Source organism: Antechinus flavipes, chromosome 3 (assembly GCF_016432865.1).
Source record: "Antechinus flavipes isolate AdamAnt ecotype Samford, QLD, Australia chromosome 3, AdamAnt_v2, whole genome shotgun sequence".
Classification (NCBI taxonomy): domain Eukaryota; kingdom Metazoa; phylum Chordata; class Mammalia; order Dasyuromorphia; family Dasyuridae; genus Antechinus; species Antechinus flavipes.
The window spans coordinates 311,403,921-311,422,298 of record NC_067400.1 but is presented as its reverse complement, the minus strand read 5'-3'; positions in this window follow the sequence as shown (position 1 = coordinate 311,422,298).

Below are 18,378 nucleotides of genomic sequence, written 5' to 3'. Positions count from 1 at the left end.
TGATATCAAACTCAGAAATAGGGGCCATTTAACTATACCTAAGGATCCCTGCAGGTCATATATTTTCTTAGCTTTAAAATAAAATGCAAGAATTTTCAGATGAAGAAATTGAAACTATTTGTAGCCACATGAAAAGGTGCTCCAAATCTCTACCGATCAGAGAAATACAAATTAAGATAACTCTGAGATACCACTACACACCTGTCAGATTTGATGAGATGGCAGGAAAAGATAATGATTAAAGTTGAGGGGATGTGGGAAAACTGGGACATTGATACATTGCTGATGGAATTGTGAATGGATCCAACCATTCTAGAAAGCAATTTGGAACTATGCTCAAAAAGTTATCAAACTATAAATACCCTTTGATCCAGCAGTGTTTCTACTGGGATTATATCCCTAAGAGATCCTAAAGGAGGGAAAGGGACCCATTATGCAAAAATATTTGTGGCAGCCCTCTTTGTTATGGCAAGAAATTGGAAACTGAGTGGATGCCCATCAATAGGAGAATGGATGAATAAATTATGATATATGAATGCTATGAAATACTATTGTTCTGTAAGAAACGACCAGCAGGATGATTTCAGAGAGGCTTGGAGAGACCTACCTGAACTAATCCTGAATGAAATGAGCAGAACCAGTAGATCATTATACACAACAACAGCAAGACTATACCACAATCAATTCTGATGAATGTGGCTCTCCTCAAAATTGAGATTCAAACTAGTTCCAATTGTGCAGTGATGAAGAGAGTCATCTACATCCAGGAAACAGAGTGTGGAACACAACATAGCAGTCTCATTCTCTCTGTTGTTATTTGCTTGCATTTTCTTTCTTTCTCAGTTTTTCTTTTTCTTCTTTTTTGATCTGATTTTTTCTTGTGCAACAAGATAAATGTATAAATATGTATACATATATTGGGAAAAACGAAATATAAGATGTCTGATTGTATTTTTATTTATTTTTGCTAAATATTTCTTTTTCTTTTTTTAACATGAAAAAATTGTTTATGTTTTTTATTTTTATTTTTTAAATTTTAATTAATTAATTTATTTTTTAAAATAGCTTTTTATTGATGGAACTCATGCCAGAGTAATTTTTTACAACATTGTCCCTTGCACTCACTTCTGTTCCGATTTTCCCCCTCCCTCCCTCCACCCCCTCCCCCAGATGGCAAGCAGTCCTATACATGTTAAATAGGTTACAGTGTATCCTAGATACAATATATGTGTGCAGAACTGAACAGTTCTCTTGTTTTTGCTAAATATTCCCAAATAATGTTCAATTTTGATATGATTTGAGCTATATTTGATAGCATTGTGGACCAGATTGGGCAATGTGTTTGAAACCTCAGCACTATAGCATGTTGCGTGAATAAATATCTGTAATAAATATAGAGATAAATACATAAATAGATGAATACATAGGATACATCTCAAACAAAACAAGTGTCCACATTACCCATGTCCAGAAATGTTTATATTTTTCTCCATCTTGAGCATAAAAGTTGAGTAGCATCCCACATGTTCAGTGCCTGGAACTGTAGCTGGTCAGTGCATTGATCTGAGTCCTTAAGGCTTTCAAAGTTGTTTTTCTTTATAATGTTGTTGGAGTTGTGTGAATTTTCCCCCATCATTTCTTCATTAATTTGAATAATTTTCCTAGGTTTTTAAAAAACTTTGTTAGGGCACAATAATTTTCAGATACCATAATTTGTTCTGTTATTTCTCAATGTGGAAACACCTTTGTCTTTTCTTGGCTACAATAAAAAAAAAAAAAAAAAAAAAAAAAAAAAAAAAAAAAAAACCTTCTATAAATATGTTTGTTACATATGGGTCTTTTTCTATATTTTTGATCCATAGGTCTAGTTCAACCAAAAGATATGAAGGGTTCTTTTGTGACATTTTGCCCATAGTTCTAAATTCCTTTCCATAATAGCTAGAACAATTTATATCTCTTCAAAAGTGTATTAATGTTCTTTAAAAAATCATCTCTTGGAACTTTTTATCATTTTCCTTTTTTGTCACCATTGCAAAAATCAAAGGCATAAAAGAGAATCTCAGATTTCTTTTAATTTGTATTCTTTATTATATGAGATTCAGAGCATTTCTAATTATTATTGACAATGTGATTTTCTTACTCTAAAAACTATCTGTTCATTTCTATAGTTACCAAATAGTATTTCTTCTAATAAATGAATTTTGGACCACCTCAATTGGTAAAACTTTGTGATAGGCACTGAGAATATAAAAATAAAAAGAATAATTCACCCCTCTTTAAGGAGCTTAAATCTAGTATATATTTATTAAATAACTATCTTTGAATAGCATAATCAGTTGCTGATCATGTGAAATAAATGTTCTCACTATTGAAGCTGGAAGCCATAGGAGTGAGTTTCTGGAATACAAACTGAGACTTAATGAACCTTCTTGCCTTGTTCTTCCTAAAGTTTTGATATTGCCCCAAAGTTTCTTTAATGTTTGTCCTAAGCTAAATCTTAGTAAATAACTTTCAGAAAAAATAATAAATTCCACTGTGACCATATCTGACAGTGGATCAAAATTTCATAATATTATGTGTTCATTGTGGAGATAGATTCTTGATCACAGATTAATTTATATAAGCAGAGAAGTAGATGTCATGAAATAAATAAAATCCATCTGAAGTAATCTATTAAATAAATTTGTGCAAATAAAAATCAAAAGGTGGTTATAGTTGGTATTTTATGATAAATTAGGTCCCAATTAGTGATCATTATGAATCCCATTAAACAGTTGCATTATTTGAATTCACACTGCATTATTGTCATTGGGTTTGAAACAGTTGCCATACTTTACATAATTTTAATTTTTAAAAGTGCACATTTTTATAATGCAAACATTTCAGAATATATATTACTCTCATTAATCAGGTTCTAGATTTAGATGGAATTTTCAACTGCCAAAGGAGGAAAATTATTAAATTAGGCACAAGGGGGCAGAGCTGAGTATAAAGAAGAAAAAATGTCTCTACAATAAAGCAGCTGATGGATTAGGATTGAGTTCTGGAGAAAGGAGTAGTAAAATGAATAATTGCATCTTGGTTTTGCAAGACATTTATGTAGCCATTTATAAGGAACTCAAACTGCTTTATGGATGTTGCCCCCACCCCTGAAAATGAATTTTCAATGAGGAAAACATTTTAGTCCTTGTTTTACAGAAGAGACATCTGAAGCACAGAGGAATTGTTATCTGGTGGAGGTCATTCAGGATTTGAATGAAGATATCTTGACCCTAGAATCTGCTGTTCAAATCACAAGATTTTGCTGGGATTTTTCAGATGCATATCTAGACAATATATTAGCTAGACATTTTCCCTGCCCTAGAGAATATCTCACTTAATGGGGGATACAGGACCACTTTATATGAACAAAAGCCTAGAGTATATATATTTATTTATTTCATCCATTCTTGAAAAAAAAAAAAAGAATACATAATTTAAAAATGTAAACTCATACCAGTAAAAGGAGTTGTTTAAAGATAAGTGCTGACAGAATGCTTGTACATAGAATTATCAGAGGCAATCTAGAATGATTTAATAGAACAGGTGCATTTCCAGCAAAGCTATAAAGATGAAGATTAAGATGATTAGACAGCGATAGATCATTCTCCAAGAGTGGGATAGTTCAGTGCTTTTGACCTCAACATTTAATCCCATGCTGTTTTTTCACTTTAGATGACCATCCCATAGGTGATTAGTTAGAGGACAGCAACTAAGTTTTTGATTTCAAATGCTTTTCTTAAACATATTGAGACACATTATTCCTGAATACTTTAAGACAATTTCCCCTACCCTCTCTTTTTAAAAAAAAATCTATACTAAGCCTTATGATTTATTAACTTAGGGTAGATAAAAAGACTGAATAATTCTCCCATGACCCCAGCCTACAGCTTCATAGACCTTGCTTTCTAAGGCCCACGGCAAGACATTTGATCTATTGAAGTGGACCTATTGATATATGGTGTACTTTGCTTTAACATGTACTTACCATGGACATTTTTCAAGCCCTGAAGACAATCTAAGAACATCCACTGGGAGTTGGCTACTGAGTTGTCTTACTCTTTTTTTTTATTACAGGGTCGAGTTTAAATCCCGCTGCAGACAGTAATACTTAGAAACAGCATCATTTCATTATAGAATTGATTGTGTTGGAGAGTAGGTAATGTATAACACTTACAGGAATAAAAAAATGATCCCCAGTTCACTACCCAGGAAAGAAAGGGGGTTTTCATAAAATCATAGAGGAATTCCCTTAGTTTTTATTTTGTTTTTGCCACCATGAAAGAGCCATTAAACATATCATTTTTATATGAAGAATATTACTCTTTCTTTGATTTCTTTGGTTATAGATTTAGAAGTGATCTTGTTGGGTCCCAACTATTTACCAAGCAAATATTGTAATCTTGCTTATTCTTTTATATATTGCATGCTCTATTAAATGTAATCTCTTTAAGTACAGCTGCTCTTGTTACCTTTCATTGTATTCCTAAAATATAACACCTTAGTGCCTTAGTGCCTGGTTTGTTGTAAGTATTTAAAGACAAAAAATAAATTGGGTTCTCTACCTTACTTTTTCCTCCTCTAAGAAAAGTTACTCTCATAACTATTAAGGACCAAAACCACAGAGACTTTATATTTCTGTCCTATAACCCTTCCTTCCCACATCATAAGCACACATACAAAAGAATTTAAATTTTGACATTTTATTAGTATATATAGCAGGCAGATGTACGAGTAATCTTGATAGAAGACAAATAAGGAAAGACATCTTGATGTTTGCCAGAGTATGTGATCCTGCTTTTTGGCAAATGTGGCTAAAATAAATAGCTTCACTAAGGATTGGATAGATCTGTCTATAAACCAAAGATATTTGTGAAACCTTGAAAAGTAAAAAGTCTTTCCTTCTCTCATTTTTAAATGTCTTCCACAATGAAACTCAATATTTCAAATAAAATGAGCAATGTACTATAAATTAATGTTAGGAATTTAGGTGAGAAGACTAAAGGTAAAAAAAAGGTAAAATGACTGTCTAGGATAGCAAAAGGATGGATATAAGTATTGAAATATATGTCTGTTTTCCTATGAATAGATATGGAAAGTAAAAGAACAAAAAGGTATATAAAATATACAAATGAAACTGAATTGTTTCAGAACTTTTAAGATTTTAAAGTTGCTCTCTTTTGATAGCATTTGAACACACCATGAATGGTAGTCTTATAGGAGGAAAAAGTGTTAGAAAGAATGTTATTGCTGTTGATAATGGGTGAGGAATGTTGTGTTGAGGTTTTTTTTTTTTTTTCAGTATTCAAAAAGATGTCAGTTCAACAATTTGAATACTTCCTCCAAAGATTACAGCTACTTCACAGCCTAGTATAATCTTCATTAGATACTATAATCAAAATAAGTTATTTATCTAATAACTGGCTCTTTGATGTGAGTGTCTCTGAACTTAGCAGGTGCTCAGCTCATCGGTGTTTCCATACCCACAACCTTTCCAACTGGATGAAACTGCTAGAGCTTGAGCTCTATTACAGTTCCTTTTAAGCTATCAATCTTCTGAATGGAATGAGGAGTTTAATAAAGGGATTAGGAAAACAACGTAAAAAAAAAAAAAAAACTGGCTAAGGACTAAGTGCTTTAGATTGCCTATATATATAGGCTTTGGTTAAGGGAGGCAGAGAAATATTCAGCATTTATTAAGCATTTGCTATGTGCCAGGTACCATAGATGTAAATATAAAAGTGAGGCAGTAAAAATATGTAGTTCTACCACTTAGTAGTTTCAAAAATTTGCTCACAATGAACCTAAGGCTGATAAATTCAACCTAGCTGGCAGTGTTGAGGCAAAACAAGTGGGACTGCCTCTCAGGCTTCATACTACCATTTTATAATTTCTTTCTATCTTATATGATGCTCCCTATGCTCATTTTAGACTAATTTCACTTCTATAAAAATGTAGTGGGGAGGGAAAGAGGTGGAGACACAACATATTGGGGTTCCAATTCATAGAACTCCTAAAAAGCCTATCCCACTTTTAAAAGAATCTCAGGTGATAAGGGCAAAGTATATGAAAATGGAAAAAGGAAAGAACTATATTTACCTCTAGTGAATTTCTAGTGAATTCCAGCCATAATAGCAGTTTATGAATGGTAAAAATGAGTAGCCCAAATGCAAATTACAAATAACTGGCATTTTGCTTCTGCCCTTACTTAGGAGAATGGATACCAATGGGAAAAGGAACTGGTCCAATATCAGTAAACCTAGATTGTACTCAAATCTAGGTAAGCATGTTGTTTCAGTTTATAAAAGGATTATACAATTTTGTTAATCATTTTATTATTGGTTTGCATGGATAGTACTGTATTTTCAATCATATTTTGAACAAGGAGATAGTTTGTTGATTTCAGCAATGGAATTGTAGAGAGCTTAGTACCTCTGCTGATTTCTGAACTTCAAACAACCTAATATATAATATATTTAATAAAACCTATTTTCCTTCAAAATGGTATATTATTGGCTCAGAGAAGAGATTTAAAATTAAAATACTCAACTGATTTTTTTGCTCACACATATATTTATCCAAAAGAAGATTAAAAAAAACCTTTTCTTTAAAAATTGGTGGGGGAAGTAATAGGAAACAATTTTGTATATGCATGGATAGATACATAACATATGCATATATGTGTATATATACATACAAATATATGTGAGTTCTGTGAGAGAGAGAGAGAGAGAGAGAGAGAATATGTAGATTTTTCTATACTTTAATCTTCACTGATGCAGTATGGAATAGTGCTAAGGACTCAAGTCCTGGATATAAGTTCTATCCTTAGCTCTGACTTAACTAAGTCATTTAACCTTTCCAGGATTCAGTTTCTTCTGTTTAAAAACTTAGCCTAGTTGCATTACCTATCTTTCCAGGCTATTTGTAAAAATCAAATATTACTACTATCATTTTACTGCTGTAATAACCTCTGCCTTTGAATATTTCACCTGTCTGCCTTTAGTTTGATGACAGATAAGGAGGTCTAGACATGGGGCAGTAATGGAGCACTTCTTCAACCTCTCTTAATTAAGCTGGTCAGGGAGGGTGGTAGAGAAGGAAAAAGGAGTTTCTAATTCAGCAACTCACCCATTCCTATTCATCTTCCCTCCATGTTTATTTGGCCATAGACTAAAATGATGGAGATGATGAGGGAAAAAAAAAACACAACATGTTTTTAGAGCATAAAAGAATCATAAGTTTTAATCCACTTTCTTTTTATTGGTGAGGAAACTGAAAACTAAAAGAAAGATTAAATGAGTTATCCAAGTTTTTTTCTTGGTGGTATACAGAAATCATGATTTGAACTACAAATTCGGTAATCTTGCCATTACTACAATACCAAGCTTCCGTTAATAATTTGATGAGAGTGTTTGTGAGCTGAGTATTCCAATTCAAAAAGAGACTGGTGTCTCAACTAGTTTTGTTCTGTTAATGAGGGAAATTCTCTTTTCTTTCTTTCTCAGATCCCTTTGTTGTTTTTTCCTCTTGCTCCTGAGAAAACATAGGAATGTCAGAGACACTGTGTTAGGCAGCAAAGACAGTAGTATTAGGATTTAAAATTTTGTATGTATTTTGTCAGCATCTAGCAAAAATGGATATAGAAATGAGAGAAGAAGGGCAAAGAATCAAATAACCTAATAGATGAATTTATCTGAGTACTGGGGGGACACAACCCTCGGCAGACAGTAAGATACAGAGAGCACAAAGGTTATGCTAGAGTGAAGAGAAGATACTTACTTCCCCCCACTGATATTGTCCATTCCACCATAAATACTATCTTAGAATTAATAGAAGCAGACTATGCAATAAGCTTCTAGTTAACCTCTATCCCCTCCCCCCAATTCTTTTCTGTGCACAATCTGAAATTAAGATTCCTCATATCTTGTTCCTGGGAGATCTGCATGCCTAAGACCTAATGAGCTATTTTTAATTAAATTGCATGGCCTATACTGATCTTTGCCTTTATGATTAGCATCAGGCCATAGAATACTATCTTAGACAACATAACCCAAAAAGAACATTACTATGTATCTACAAGTGCACACAAATACCATCTTCCCCATCACCAACATAACATTTTTTAAAATGTCAAGTGTAATTAAGAATATTTAACATTGTATAGATATACAAATATAGCTATAGTACATAAACATCAATGGCATAGCTTCTTAATTTAACGGATTTGCTGTTAATTGGACAGGGACTTGTAAAAATATTTGCTTTACAGCAATGCAAATTCTGTTGTGCCCACATCATTAAAATAATGTGGGTTGTTGACTAAGATATGCAAATAGCTCCTTTTATATAGAGATGGAATATGCTATAACCATTGTGAAGATGGTATTCCATTTAGCTTTGGATGATGGATTAATCTTCTTCGTATTCAAAGTGGGCCTCAGGTATTTATTAACTGTAATAATTAATTTATTAATTTGTGATCCTGGACAAATCATGTAACCCCATTTGCCTCAGTTTCTTTATCTGTAAAATGTGCTGGAGAAGGTAATGCCAAACTATTCCCATATCTTTGACAAGAAAAAAAAAAAAACCAAATTGGGTTATAAAGAGTAAGACATATCTGATATGACTGAGCAACAAATGGATGAGAAGAGTATATGGATGTCATTGATGCTTCCAAAAAAGCTGATAAAATGAGAGAACCATCTAATCCAAACCTTTCATTTTACAGTTGAGAAATTAAAGCCTAGAGAGTTTAAGTGACTTGTTTAAATGGAAGAACCAGGATTCAGTCTCATGTCCTGTGATGGCCTCTTTCTCTTGTACTTATACTGCCTTGACATTCAATTCATCAAATTTTTATTAAATCCCTACTACTTCCAAATATTGTGAGTAATGATAAAATATAACTAAGTATCAGTCCCTATTCTCAATGAGTTTTCATTTTATCTAGAAGCTTTGTGATATCAAATAATCAAATAGTAACCAAATAAGTAAAACAATATTTACATTATAAAATTCCTGGTAGGAATTTAATATTAAAGAATGTTGCAGCTTTGAAAAAAAAAAAAAAAAAAACAACACTATCACATAGTGGCAAGGGTTCTGGCTTTAGAGTCACAGGACCTGCAATCAAATATCAATTCAGTTAACTCTGTGAATCTTAGGAAAGTCACTAACTTCAAAAGAGCTCTGTTCTATCATCACTAAAATGAGGCAGTTGGAATAAATGATCTCAGTGGCCCTTCCAGTACCAACATTCTCTGATTCTGTAATTGAATTAGTTAGTATGTTTATGTTGGTGTTAGGGGGTTTGAGTGAGTTAGACACACTTGGGAAATTTTATACAGCATCACTAAAAAGCCTGTTGAGGTATTTCAAGATGTCATTTGTGAGAGTGATAGGGACAAGGCAGTGCTATTTCTAAGAAAGCCCATGCACAAATGAATGTCAGTGCTAATAAATAAAAACACAACAAACATCTCACAATTTTGGAATTTTGATTACCTGTACAAAAGGCTTTACTGGACTAGTCTCATTCCTAAAAGAGGAAATTGCAGGCTTTTAGGAAAATTACTAAAAAAAAAAAAAGAAAGAAAGAAAGAAAGAAAGAAAGAAAGGAATTGAACATAAATCGAAGACATACGTGTTTAACATTAAGCAATGTGTGAGGATTGAAGTGTGGAGGGGGGAAGATTTTGTTTGTTTGTTTAGCATAGAATAGCATATTTTAAGTTCTCAATGACTTTCTTTTTGTTATTACTACTAACAAACACTCCATTTTAGTTAGCCTATATTTTTGAGTCCTTAAAATCAGTGCAAATGACTCACCATTATTCATTCAATAATCAACTATATTTACTAAGTCATAACCAAAATAATGAAATGTGTTGTTCTGACTTCTGAAAGAAAAGAAGGAAAAATATCTTGCATGACCAAAGCACATTGGAGGTAAATAGAACCTTAGGGATGATGAGCTTGCCAACCTCCTCCTTTGAAAGTAAGATAATATCATTTCACATTCACTTTTTTGTTAGAAAATTCATTTATTTAAAAAAATATATTTATTTAGTACTTTCTCTGTGCCAGGCACTATGCTAAGCACTTTACAAATGTTATCTCATTTGACAGACTTGAAAATCTCTGCTCTCAGGGAGTTTATATTTTCAAATAGGAAACAATATAAATCCAGACAAATATGCAATATATTCAAAATACAAAAAGGTTATCTCAGGAATGATTGGAAGTAACAGTTTTGTGACTTTCTGTGGAAGATAGTCTTTGTGTAAGAAATGACAGTTGTCAGGGGGTTGTGAGGAAAGGTCACTATTCTTTGAGGCAGAAGTGAGAAGGTGCTACATCTTGAGCATGAGGGTCAGCCTTATAATGACACAGTGATGGAAGATGGCATGTTACATACAGGGAACAGTAACTATGCTAGTATTTCTAGAAGACAGAGCTCTTAAAAAGGAGTGATGTTCAGTCTAGAAAGGTATGCTAGAACCAGATTGTGAAGGATTTTAAATGTCAATTAGAGAAGTCTATATTTGATCCTAAAAGAAATAGTAGATTCTGGACTATTTTGAGCAGGGTAGTGATATGATCAATTGATCCATAAACATTCATTAAGCACCTCTGCAATAGAGATTTTGCTTTCAGAGCTATATGGAAAAGGATTGCACAAGAGAGAGACTGAAAGCAAGGAAATTAATTAGGAGGAAATAAAATAACCCAGGCAAAAAATTTCCAAATTTGGTTTTCTTGTCTCAGTACTAATGCTTCTGTAACCATCTATTCCACTTGACAATATGGTCTAGGCTTTTTGCTCTCCACCTAGATATTCATTCTTTTCTGAGGTTTTCAGTTTTCAGTTGCCTCCTAGACGTATGATTCATTTAAGCTTTTGATGGCTTATTGTCTATAACACTCCTCTACACAGTAGGTATTTCTAAAGCTCCTAACCTAGACCTCCTTCTCTTCTCCTTTTAGACTTTCTCTTTGCAACTTCACCAGCCCCTATTTATATGACTCTCTATGCAGATGATTATTTAAAGCTATAGATGATACAGTCTATGCATATATGTATGTATATGTACGCATATAGATATGTACATATCTATATGCATATATGTATAACCATATAATATGTGTAATCCCTTTTCTTTAATTTCAGTCTCACATCACTAATCATCAGTCATTTCCAACTTGATATCCAAATTCAATTCAAACTCAGCATTTTTTCACATGTGGATCCTTTTACTTCCTTTATGATTTCCTAAGGATACAAACTCAGTGATGGCACTGCTGAGTCAAAGGGTATGCACAGGTTGATAGCCCTTTGGTCATAGTTCCAAATTGGTTTCCAGAATGGTTGGATCACATCACAACTCTACCAAAAATGTATTTGTGTTCCAGTTTTCCCACGTCTTCTCCAATCTGAGCCAATCTGAGAGGTGTGAGGTGGTACCTCAGAACTGTTTTAATTTGTATTTCTCTAATCAATGGTGATTTAGAACATGTTTTCATATAACTATAGATGTCTTTAATTTTGTTATCTGAAAATTGTCTGTTCATATCCTTTGACCATTTATCAATTGGGGAATAACTTGTCAGATTTATAAGAATACAAGTTCAATCGTTTTCTTAGTTTCTATTTTATTAATCATTTCTTTTTTCAGAATTTCTAATTTGGCATTTAATTGGGGGATTTTACCTTTTTAGTTGTATGATTAATTCATTCATCTTCTCTTTATCTGTTTTATTCATATAGCTATTTAAAGATATAAAATTGTCCCTAAGAACTGCTTTGGATGCATCCCAGAAGTTTTGATATATTGTCTCTTTATTGTCATTCTCTTGGATGAAATTGTGGATTGTTTCTGTGATTTGTTGTTTGACCCAACCATTCATTAGAATTAGATTATTTAGTTTCCAATTGGCTTTTAGTCTATTTTTCTTTGGTTCTTTCTTAAATATAATTTTTATTAAACTGTGGTCTGAAAAGGAAGCATTTACCATTTCTGCCTTTTTTTTTTTTTGATTGTGAGGTTTTTAGCCCTAATACATGGTCAATTTTTGTGTATGTGCCATATATTTCTGAATAAAAGATATATTCCTTTCTTCCCCTACTAATTTTCTCCAGAGGTCTATCATATGTAGATTTTCTAAGACCCTATTAATTTCCCTAGTTTCTTTTTTTGTTAATTTTGTGGTTAGATTTGTCTGATTCTTAGAGGAGAAGGTTGAGGTCCCCCATTAAAATAGTTTTGCTGTCTATTTCTTCCTGTAAATGGCTTAAAATCTCTAGGAATTTTCCTGCTCTATCACTTGGTGCATAAACATTTAGTATCATTACTACTTCATTATTTATGGTAATCTTAATCAAGATATACTTTCCTTCCTTATGTTTTTGAATAAGATTTATTTTTACTTTTGCTCGATCTGAGATTAGAAATGCACTCCTCCTTCTTCTTCTTCTTCTTTTTTTTTTAACTTCAGCTGAGCATAATGAATTCTGTTCCAGCCTTTTACCTTTACTTGGAATGTCTTCCTGTGTCAAATTTCTTGTAAACATCATATTGTAGGATTCTGTTTTTTTTTTTAATCTATTCTGCTATTTGCTTTTGTTTTATGGGAAGGTTTATCCCATTTACATTCAAAGTTATGACCAGTTCTGTATTTCCCCTCTATTCTATTTTCTCATATATATATGAGAAAATATAATAGAGGGCACACACACACACACACACACACACACACACACACACACACACATATTTATATACTTTTGTTCTCTCTTTCCACCCTGTCCTTAGTCTTGTTTTTTTTTTTTATTACTCCATTTACTACCTTGTCTTCTGTCAACCCTTTCCCTCTTCTCTTACCCTTTTCCCTATTTTTTCTGCTCTCTCTTCTATCCTGTACTTCTTTTTCTTTTCCTCTTTTTAGGGTTAGATAAATTTCTGTACCCAATTGAATAATTATGTTATTCCCTCTTAGAGCCAAAACTGATGAGATCAAGCTTCAGATAATGCTCATCCCTCTCCCTTCTTTCCCTTTTGATTTTCATAAGGCCCCTGTGAGGTAGCTGCTATTATTATACCAGTTTTATATTTGAGGAAATAAGGCCAGCAGAGATTATATGACCCATCTAGGGTAATCCAGCTAGTGAGTGTATGAATCTGAATGCAAATTCCAGTCTTCTGGATTTCATGACCAGTTCTCATTCTAATGCATGTCAATGCATTAATGTTACCTTAAAGTAGTAAAAGATTTTACTTCACCATTTTGGCTCCCCATTTAAGGATTTTGAGAGAGAAATACCTAGAAAAATAGAAAAACAAAGGTCCTCCATAAAGTTTTAAACACACACACATGAATAAAACAAGAAAATCCTACTATCCTTTTCAGCTTGTATTTCGAAAGATGAACTATTTTAGATAGCTATTGGGGAAAAATAAAGAATACCCCAGTGCACCATTAAAATGAAGAAAAACAAGTAAAAAAAGTTTTCTTATATAAGAAGGATTTTGAGGAAAGTTTAAGGTAAAGAAAAGTTGAGTGAAACTATCTTCAACCTCAAAAAATATACTATAGATTTGAAAAACAATCTCATGGCTCCATGAAAACAGCCAAATAAAATGTTCATGGACCTCAATCATCAAAATATGAAAAAAAAAAAAAGGTCATAAGGGGGAAAAATCTTATTAGGAAACTAACAATACATGCAACCTTGTTTCAGGTTTGTGAAATAATTCTTATTAGAAATTTCTAGTATCTTCTTTCCACTTTCTCTGTCTGCTTACTATCAAGCACAAGTAGCCCAATGACAAAACAATTAAGTGATGAGAGATAAGAGTATGTCTTATTATATAATGTTTTAAGAATACCAAATATTTTTATTGACTAGATTGTAAGCTTCTAAAAGGTAAATTGGTCATGTCTCATGAATCATTGTAGTCAGTTAGGTGGTTGAGTGAATAAAGCATTAAGCCTACAATCAAGGAAACTGTTATTCTTTATGAGTTCAAATTCAGCCTTAGACACTTACTAGTTGTATGACCCTTGGCAAATTTAACTCAATTCTTTATCTGTAAAATGAGCTAGAGAAAGAAATGACCAAGAAATTTGCCAAGAAAACCCCCAAATTAGATCTCCAAATAGTCAGACACAATTGAAAAAATGACTGACCAACAAATATGTCACAGCATTGCCCCAATTTGCCACATTCAAACTAATTAATAAGTATTTGTTGAATTATTTAATAAAGGAAAAGGATAAGGGAATAAGAATTTATATAGTAGTTACTATGTATTAGGTACTGTGCTAAGCATTTTACAAAGATGATCTAATATGGTTATACCCAAAACGGTCCTAAAGATAAATACTGTAATTGTCATCATTTTAGAGCAGAAGAAACTGAGGGCAATATAGGTTGTTAGTTACTCAGGATCAAATAGCTAGTAAATGTCTGAGACTGGATTTGAATTCAGGTTTTTGTGACTCCAGACCCAACTGCATAGTCTCTTTTAAAATATTTTTTTTTCCTACAGAAAAATCTCATATTAATTAAACTTTAATCTTTAGCTAGGTTTTTTGTTTGTTTGTTTTTAATTTTGGTATGGTCTGTTCACAGTGAATAAGCCAAGGCCATACCTTAGCACAAAGATTTGTTTATATAATTGTGATTTCTCTCCTGTGAGTACTATTTACTTTTCTGAAGTTAAATAATAAACAGAAGCTTCGCTTTTAATGCTGAGGGATTGAGGCAAAGCACTCAGGCTGAAGAAAAGCAAGTTTTCCATAAAGTTCATTAGGATTCATTTAAGATTTTGTGAGAGAGAAAAATATCTAGAAATAAAGGAAGAAGAATGAAAATGTTGGCAAATTAATTTGGTGTAGACAAACAAAGATTCTTAACATAAGATCACATATACATACACACGTAAAACACTCTATAAATGCTATTAGAGGGACTCACTCTTGTTTTTTTTGTTTTGTTTGTTTTGTTTATTTTTGTTTTAAAGAGTATTTATAGAGTTAATTATATCATTAAATCCATCATATATCATCTTAAAGAAATAGAAAATAATTCTTTTTTGGGGTTTCTTATGTTGAAAGGAGAAATGGCTGGTTTGACCTCGAATAATAAAATGTTAGTTATAGGGATCAAATGTTATCAAATTCAGTTGCTGAAGGGGAGAAATGCCTGTTGATATCATCAAGAAATTGCTAAAATTGTGTAATTTCAAACATTCTATTTTTCTAAAAATCTGTAAACTTTGAATATAAATAAATAGGATGATTTGCCATAATAAACTAATCCCAATGTTATTTATAAAGGACTTTAAGGTTAGCAAAGTTCTTCATATGGGATATCTTTTTTTGATCTTCATATATCCCTGTGGGGTAGGTGCTGTTATTATAATACAAATTTTATATATGAGGAAATAAAGCCAGCAGAGATTGTATGACTTGCCTGGGAAAATCCAGCCAGTTAGTGTATGAATCTGGATGCAAATTCCAATCTTCCAGATTTTAGGACCAGTTCTCAATCTACTGTATGTCAATGCATTGATGTGACCTTAGACAACAAAAATAAAAGAAAAGGGGTATGAAGAATTGTAGGAAACTTGAGAAATATTGGGATAACAAGATGTTTATAGAGAAAAGGTAAATTGAGACCCCACCAAGAAGGGAGGCTTCAAAATAAATCAATGAGCAGATTAAAGAAGATACTAGATTAAAGTAAATAAGAAAAATGGACAGAAACTGGATAGGAGGATGAACTGATATGGGAATTACATAAAAAGTTGTAAGAAACCATCTTTTTAAAAAGAAAAAAGGCTAAAAAAAAGAGAGAGAGACTTAGAAGATATGATAGATGTCTTCAAACACTTAAAGGGCTGTTACATGACAAATATTGTCCCCATTATTTTAAGTCTGAACATGTTTCCTTCCAGAAGTATAAATGAGATTGTTCAACATTTTTTTTTAAACAGAATTAGTTTTCTAAGCCTTGGGACCTGAGCTCTGAGTAAGAGCAATCTCTGCTTCCAAGTTTTCTTCAAGCTACTCTGTCTTGACTTTATTCTGTCACATTCTACATTGAATTATTTACATGTCTTGTCCTGTCTATTAGACTATAAACTCCTTGACAGCATAGGTTATCATTTTTCATCTTTGTCTCACCAGTACTTATCACAATGCCTTGTACATAATAAAAATCATATTAATAGTAATAATCATAGTAATGCATATAGTAAAATCAAAGTAATTCCATAGTATGTAGTTGAATTTGAATGTAATGACAATTGACAGTAGTTTGATTTTATAATAGAAGGATGAAAGAAAAGGACTGAATCTGGAGCAAGTACCCACATCGTTGATATATAGATGTAGATATAAATATGGACATATATACCTATGTACATATATATGTGTGTGTGTGTGTGTATGTATATACATATACATGTATATTATACATGCATACACATAAAATGAAAACCATGATGAATGCTCATTGGAAACAGGCATAAATATTAACCAAACACATAAAGCTAATATGGATAATATGTGTATTGCAGACTGCAGAAAATTTGGTTCATGAATCACTTGCATGGACAAGTTGACATTAATTCAAAGCCCTAAAAACTTCTTCCTATAAACATGGTCACAAAAAGAGATGAAGTGGGATTATATCAGGAATTCTTTCTTTTGGGTCTGGAATTTTTTTTATATCGTATACTAATATTACCAATTCCCTTTGCATTTCTATGTATTTTATTAAAATATTATTCTGAGGAGTCTATATACTTATCAGAATGCTTAAATTCCATAGATTATATCTTTTCCAAAGTTTTGATGAGATTTTGGGGACAACTGACCCCAAACATATATAAAAATTGTAAAGAGATAAGAGCTTAAAAAAATAACCTCAATGCCTCACAAAGATAAATCAGCTCAAAAAAAAAAAAAGAAAAAAGAAAAAAGAAAAAAAAAGGAGAGAGGACTAAAGTGTGAGAAAACCAACAACAAAAGAACTATTCAAGACTATAGTCTGGAAAAGAGAGAGATAGTATTTATGTTTACTTGTTCCATTCTGTAATTTCCAACCTGAAATATCATAAATTTATTTTTTTCTATTAATTTTCACTCAAATCTTTGGAAAGAATGATATATTTAACCTTTCATTCCACTGCCTCCAACACAGTACTAATGGTTCAACAAAAGTCAACACAATTTCTACCATCTTGACATGTCCCCAGTGGAAAGGGTCCTCTTTTCAAAAAATTTACAACTAAAAGAAATCTTAGAGATAAATAATCTAAAATTTTATAGAAATGTAGAAACCTTAAATGACTTATCTGACTTCACAGTCAGAAAAAATCTGAAACAATCTTCGCTTGTCCTCTTTCATTATTCGTTCATTTTACTTCATTCTTTCTAAAGTTCTATTGATGTTTTAACAGCTCTCAAGGTGGGGTGGTGACGGGAGAATTAATGAATCATAGAAGCACTGAATTTCTGTTGTTAGGAGTTTCAGCAGCTATTTAATTCAACTCATATATGAAAGGAAAACCTATTAAAATTATATCCTTTATTATTATTTTTTGTTGTTGTTGGGATTCTCTCCATTCAACTAGGATGTGTTTTATCAGATTGTAAAATCCACTATCACCCCTCAAGGAACCAGATTATCTGGGATCACAGAAAGCCTGCCCTCTTGGAAAGAGAAAACAATCTCTCCAATCCAGTCTCATTGCTTGATTGAGCACAATATAAACATTTAATTCTGTTAAAGCAAACACCATATACCAAGTTCATTCATACGTACACTAGATAGATATCTGCTAAAAGCAGAAAATGAATAGATTTATTTTATTAAGCTTAAGAGATTAAAACTATAAGGAATGGGCATAAGATAGAGGGGACAAATTGTGGTATAAAAAGAAATTTCTTCATAATAAAAACTGTCAAAAAAGTGAAATGTCATTTATCATGAAATAGTGAGTTTCCCTTCACTGGAGTGAAGAGGACCCAATCCTAAGTCTAACATTCATTCCCTTGATTGTTAATAGTCTCTGCCCTCCTCCAATTATATTGCTTTATGTGTGAGGGTTGTATATCTCCATGTTTGCATGCATGTGCTATTTCATTTTCTTCTTTATTCCAAGTGTTTTTAGCACAATGCCTTGCACACAATAAATTTGTTTTAATTAATTAAAAAAATAATAAATGATTACTGAATGTTATACAAATATAATGTGCCTAGTGAAATCAGATTTAAAAAAAGAATAGAAGCCCTAAATAAAAATATAACTTTTTAGGTGAATG